The sequence below is a fragment of the Schistocerca gregaria genome, chromosome 7 (genome assembly GCF_023897955.1).
Source record: "Schistocerca gregaria isolate iqSchGreg1 chromosome 7, iqSchGreg1.2, whole genome shotgun sequence".
Taxonomy (NCBI): domain Eukaryota; kingdom Metazoa; phylum Arthropoda; class Insecta; order Orthoptera; family Acrididae; genus Schistocerca; species Schistocerca gregaria.
Window position 1 is genome coordinate 141925824 of NC_064926.1, and position 6958 is coordinate 141932781.

Consider the following 6958-nt stretch of genomic DNA (forward strand, 5'->3'; position numbering starts at 1 on the left):
TAAACGCTTATCTTACACAGTATACATCCTCTGATGTCCTTCATTATGGCACTGGCATTTTGTGAAAGAAAGAAATATTCAGAGAAGTATCACACAACTCAGTTCGCAGCACTACGTTGTACAGTTGCTATAGACCAATGTAGCTATGGAGTGTAGAACGAAGCGGAGTTCGTAGTCACGAGTGCTCTCATTTTCGTTTTTCTCCTTTCCACAAGATGCAGGGTTTTTAAGGCTAACACAGAACAGAAAATGCAGTTTCCAAGAGCAATTCCGTGCCCCATCTTTGGAATCACATAAATGGCTCTGAGGACTATGGGAGTTCTGAGGTCATCAGTCCCATAGAACTTAGAACTACTTGAATCTCACTAACCTAAGGACATCACACACATCCATGCCCGAGGCTGGATTCGAACCTGTGACCGTAGCGGTCGCGCAGTTCCAGACTGTATCGCCTAGAGCCGCTCGGACACTCCGGCCGGCTGGACTCACATAAATAAGGGCTATGAAGCATCGGTGCTCAGCTCGTGGTCTTGCGGTAGCGTTCTCATCATTCAACCTCATTACGGTCGGAGGAAGGCTATGGCAAACCACCTCATCTAGTATCTTGCCTAGTACAGCGGGGCGGGTCTCCCGTATCGTCCCCTACGCTGCCCGGAATATGGGACCTCATCATCATCATCATGATACACTTAGGCAACGGCCTTGCCGCAGTGGATACACCGGTTCCCGTAAGATCACCGAAGTTAAGCGCTGTCGGGTGTGGCCGGCACTTTGATGGGTGACCATCCAGGCCGCCATGCGCTGTTGCTATTTTTCGGGGTGCACTCTGCTTCGTGATGAGAATTGAGGAGCTACTCGACCAATTAGCAGCGGATCCGGTCAAAGGAAACCATCATAGCGACCGGGAGAGCGGTGTGCTGACCACACGACCCTCCTATCCGCATCCTCAACTGAGTATGACACGGTGGTCGGATGGTCCCGATGGACCACTTGTGGCCTGAAGACGGAGTACTTAAGGCATCGGGTATCGGTCCTGGCTGTTGTGGGGCTGAAGGGTTGGCGAGTGGTGGGGGGGAGGGGGGTGGAGGGGCAAGACACGGGAGTTTTTCTCTTGCATTCCTGCAGGTACCTTACCTGCCTAGCAAATACTCCCGACCATTCGTGTAACCACATCCTTAGCACTTCGGTCATAATTATATGGTACCATTTGATTCTTAAACAAAATTCCGTGTCTCCTTTTCCAGAATTATTCTAACAGCGAATTTGCCCCGAAAATGTACACTTTGTTAAGGCAGCTCTGCTACTCGATGACTTCATGCAAAGCGGAATCTTCTACGTTGTTAATGTCACTCTGAAATTATATGTATTTTTCTTTGACATGAACAAGAGCTAGAGAACTACTCACAGATTCAAATTCTGAATGCTTCTAGCCGGACAAATCACCATTGGAATTTAATACATCGAGTAGTAACAAAAATTAAGGAGTAATGATTTACGTAAATTTTCGGATTCTTACGTTCATTCACGAAGCAGTAGCAAAACACTTAGTTGTTAAACTGATGAAAAGATTAATACGAGAGGCCTTCAATAAGTAATGCAACATCTTTTTTCTCTGAAAGCAGGTTGGTTTTATTCATAATTCCGAAACAGCATATTTTTCAACATAATCTCCGTGCAGTGCGACCGCCTTACGCCACCTTTCTGGGAGGGTGTGTATGAACACACGGTACCACTCTACTGGTCGACGTCGAAGCCAACTTCTTGCTGCAACAATAACCTCCTCATCACCCACGCACAACTTCCCGCAAAGTCCATCCTTCATTAAATCAAACAGATGAAAGTCGGAGGGTGACAGGTCCAGGCTGTAGGGTGGATGAGGAAGAACAGTCCAATGAAGTTATGACCTTCTCTCGAGCGCTCATACTTATGTGAGGCTTTGCGTTGTCATGGAGGAGAAATTCATTTCCATTTTCGTGGCGACGATCACGCTGATGTCGTTACTTCGATTTACTGAGGGTAGCACAATACACTTCAGTGCCATGACGGATCACTTGCACAGTGAGGTGTTTGATCACGATCCATCGATCGCCTCGAATGAGAGTGTCCACATGTTTCTACACTGCAGGAGTCACAGTTTTATGCGGCTGGGCGTCACGGGGAGATCGGACACATATCCATGACATTCCTGTAATCGAGACAGTCCCTTCGGCCAATGACTCGCCATGCTTTTGTTCACTCCCAGGCCTCCATAGACATTCTACAAGCGTCTATGAATATCTGTGATGCACTGGTGTTACAAGCGTAAAGTCAAGAGCCGGCACCCTAGCCGGGAACGGAAGAGAAGAGAAGGCTGTGAGCAGAGGTCAGCCAATCGCAAGCTGACCGACCCAGTTCCAGGACGACAACGTGACAGCAACGACACCTGGGTGAACAGGTCAAAAGCGCAGCGCCCGGCTAGTGACGGCCCGGCTGAATAGCGGTTTTAACGTTAGCCATTTCGACCGCAGTTTAGGACAGACTTTCATCAGTTAGAGATCAGCAGTGACTACAAAGACTGATTATTTCGTACGTCGCCCCGTGCTCGCGACACATCTCTGTAATTGCCAGAGTTAAGTATTGCATTTTATTATTTGTAATAAAACTCATTAATAAGAGTTGTTTGATCATTTGTCTAGTGAACCGAAGGAGCAAGCTTCCCAGACATAACACTCTGGTTTTCCACCAAAAGAAACTCAGCGGTAGCTCTCTGTTTGCAATGCACCTTCTCTACAGACGCCCTTTTGAATACAACGTTTTGCGCCGTCACCTGTCGGAACTGCAGGAACCTATGTGGGCTGAAGCGAGGATGTCCAAGACAAACTCCACATTTTTTCAACTGAAACTGGCCAAAAAATACATTGCATTATTTATTTAGCGCCCCTCGTACTAATTAAAATTTCAGACATTAATTTTATGGCCGCATTACTGTAAGAACATAGTTTTCTTAGAGAAAACTAACAAATAAGTGCCGGCAGCTGTGGCCGAGCGGTTCTAGGTGCTACAGTCTAGAACCGCTGACCGCTGCGGTTGCAGTTTCGAATCCTGCCTCGGGCATGGATGTGTGTGGTGTCCTTAGATTAGTTCTAAGTCATAGGGGACTGATGAACTCAGATGTTAAGTCCCATAGTGCTCAGAGCCATTTTGAACAAATAAGCTCACAGAAGTTTGAAAGTGTATTTGAACTCACGACCTTTCGATTACCACTACAGTGCTTTGCAATTACATTAATGTGTCATACAGATAATTTCGTTTTATTTAATATTGTTACGGGAGATCAACACTGTAACTGTAATGCCAACACGGATAGCGGATGCGAGTCAGTGATAAATTGCATGAAAAGCAGAAACGGGAAACACGCAAATGAATTCGGCATGCCGCGCGGACAAATTCGATGTGGCTCGTAGCGACGTAACGCGACTGGGTAAATTGTATTTACTGTACGCTGTAGTGAGATATGGCTCTCCCTCTACCTTTAAAAACAGTTTTGGTATGGTGGCTACATTTCGCGTCCTATAACGTATGTCTCAGTATCCACTGAACTTTAAGTGTCAAACGAGAAAATTTCTGCGTCAAGCACTTCGAATTAACTGCTGCAGGTTTCTTAATTTCAGAACGTCATTTAAGTATGGCAACTAAAGATAAGCTACGGTGTGATAATATAATGTGCGAAATAGAAGCCATTAACAAATGTTTCATAGAGATGTGAAACAATGGCTCTGCGTTAGTGAATTCTTGAGTAAACTCAGACGTGCTATTTACCAATCTCTTGCGCAACGGTCATCATTCCACTTTCAAATTCGGTTAAATCGCAACGTACTGGCATGTTCGCTACACACCTGTCTATTAACAGACTGTTCCGATATGATGTCCACACTCGCGCAATACGCAAAATAAAGCCGCGACTTCCGTGTGTCATACAGGCCACATCTTCAAGTAGGACAATCCCATCCAATAATGTTTACCAATATTTGTGGCTACTTCAAGAAACAATACGTTTGCGTAAATGATAAAACAACGCACCGCGACTGGATACGTGGCAATGAACAAAAACACTTTCAGCTCTTACAATACATAAACTGTTTTCAGGGCTAACTTACGCTTTTGCTCTCATTAACTGCACAAAAACAGGTCTGGGAGAAATACTTAGTGAAATATTCAGGATTTTGGCGTCTATAATCCTAAATAAACTGTTGAAAGGCTAAATGTCCCACATGAGTAATGAGGGATGTGTCTAACAGGAAATGAATGAAAAGCAACTTCGAAATGTTAGTGCGAAGTTATTCACATGAGTACTGGGAGAAATCAGCTAAATTTCGATTACGCGATGGGTCACACAAATCTGAAGGCTGTAAGTTCAACTGAATACTTACGGTTTGCAGTTGCAGATAACCTAAATTGGAACGATCACATAGATAATATTGTGTGTAGAGCGATCCAAGGACTGCGATTCATTAGCAGAACACTTAGAATATGCAGCAGGTCTACCAAAGAGACTGCTTACACTACGCTTGTCCGCCCTATTCTGGATTGCTGTTGTGCGGTGTGGGATCCGCATCAGGTGGTACTGACGGATGAAATCGAAAAAGTACAAAGAAGGGCATTTCTTTTTGTATTATCGAGAAATAGGGGAGATAGTTTCACAGACATGATACGTGAATTGGAGTGGCACTCATTAAAACAAAGGCGTTTTTCTTTGCGACGGGATCTTCTCATGAAATTTCAATCACCATTTTTCTCCTCCGATTGCGAAAACATTCTGTTGGAACCCACCTACATAGGGAGAAATGATCATCACGATAAGATAAGAGAAATCAGGGATCGCACGGAAAAATTCAAGTGCCGGTTTTCCCCACGTGCCGTTCGAGAGTGGAACGGTAGAGACACAGCATGAAGGTGGCTCATTGAACCCTCTGGCAGGCACTTTATTGTGAATTGCAGAGTAATGACGTAGATGTAGATGTAGAAGCAACATTTTTACAACAGTATCTCACCAATCCACAAATGAATAATAGATACAGTCAGTTACACACCGCTGAACCTGGCAGAAAAATCCAGCGCAGTCCAAGGTCTAAGACAGAAATAGACGACACCAGCATAATAGGCTAGAAAACAACAGCACGGGAAACATCCGAATGAGCTCTGCCGGGATAACATCTATTTCCAAGCACCGGACAGCTCGTTGACGCACGCAGATTTGCATGCAGAAAGAGAGGGATTTCTGGCAGCTATAAAACATCTACTCATTGCGACAAGCAACTACCAGATGGGGAGTCAGATTGTGCAAGGAGTATCATACATTACAGCTAGACGTAAAACCCTAACAGGCACGCAATATTAAAAAAAAGCGTGATGATGTCGCTAAAATAATCCAACAAAATATGAGGGCGCCATTATCAATAAATGAATGATTTTTCTCCGTACTTCAGACAAGAATCTCTCACCGTTGTAGAAAATGAAAATTCAAAATTTTTTGGAAATGCAGGACAATAATTAATGAAATAATCTGTTGTAATGGATCTGACGCAACAATGATTATTAAAGCTAAGAAGCCATCTTCCTTACAGAACTGGTTGTTGTCGACAGCCGTAATTGTCCAACCATCTGTAATGAGAAAATGGTAGATACAAGGACCTGGCAGAGAGGTAAAAGCCATGCGGAAGGGTAAGTCAGTATGCATCGTCCCTGCCGTAACATTGGATACCGGTATTATTCAAAAAAGACTGTTGCAGTGCCTTTCTCTCCTCTCCGTGCGAACACGCCCTGGGAGGCCCATTTGTACCGCCGTGTCATCCTCAGCTGATAGACGTCACTGGATTCGGATGTGTAGGGGCATCTAGTCATTACACCACTCTCCTGACCGTCATCAGTTTCCGTGACCGAAGCTGCTACTTCTCAGTCAAGTAGTCTGCAGCTCGTGTCCTAGTGGCTAGCATTGCTGCCTCTGGATCACGGGGTCCCGGCTTCGATTCCCGGCAGGGTTGGGGATGTTCTCTGCCAAGGGACTTGGTGTTTGTGCTGTCGTCATAATTTCATCATTTATTCATCATCATTAGTGCAGTGGCTAGACTGAAATGCGTAAAATGGGACTTTGTACGGGCGCTGGTGACCGCACAGTTGAGCGCCCCAAAAAACCAAACATCATCAGTCAAGTAGCTTCTTAATTGTCCTCACAAGGGCTGAGTGCACCCCGGTTGCCAACAACGCTCGGCAGACCCGAACGGTCACCAGTTCAAGTGCTAACCAAGCCCGATAGCGCTTAACTTTGGTGATCCGACGGGAACCGGTGTTACCACTGCGGCAAGACCGTTGTGCAGAGCCTAAAGTGCACCCTTCCCTATGTTGGAAACTGCACAAAGATGTTTTACTCAACACATGGATAACAGTTCGTCAGATTCTTGGATAAAATAGGTAGTTTAGTGATGGCTCTCAGCACTATGGGACTTAACTTCTAAGGTCATCAGTCCCCTAGAACTTAGAACTACTTAAACCTAACTAACCTAAGGACGTCACACACATCCAAGCCCGAGACAGGATTCGGACCTGCGACCGTAGCGGTCGCGCGGTTCCAGACTGTAGCACCTAGAACCGCGCGGCCACAACCGGCCGGCAGTTTAGTGATAAGTTGTTGTTTAAACACTTATCATGGTATCAATACTATGAATGAGCCAATAAATAATAACTACTCTGAAACACGACCTGCAGTCGCTTCTACGGTGCAGGTCGCATTATGAAACAACAGAAGGTGAACAACAATGACTACGAGTTAGTTGTTCAGTGACTTAAACAGCAGTACAACCAGGGAGAAGCATAGAGATGCTTGCACCTTTCTACCTGAGCGGTTTGTGAGCCGCTAACGAGCATGTACCTGACAAATGTGTGTGTATCTGCGAGTGTGTGAGTATGTGTGTGTTGCTCGATT

At 45.2% G+C, this 6958-nt stretch overlaps 1 pseudogene; it reads left to right on the forward strand.

Annotated features, from left to right (window-relative positions):
* Positions 1 to 692: 692 nt before the first annotated feature.
* LOC126282605 (5S ribosomal RNA) lies at positions 693 to 810 on the forward strand (annotated as a pseudogene).
* Positions 811 to 6958: the final 6148 nt, after the last annotated feature.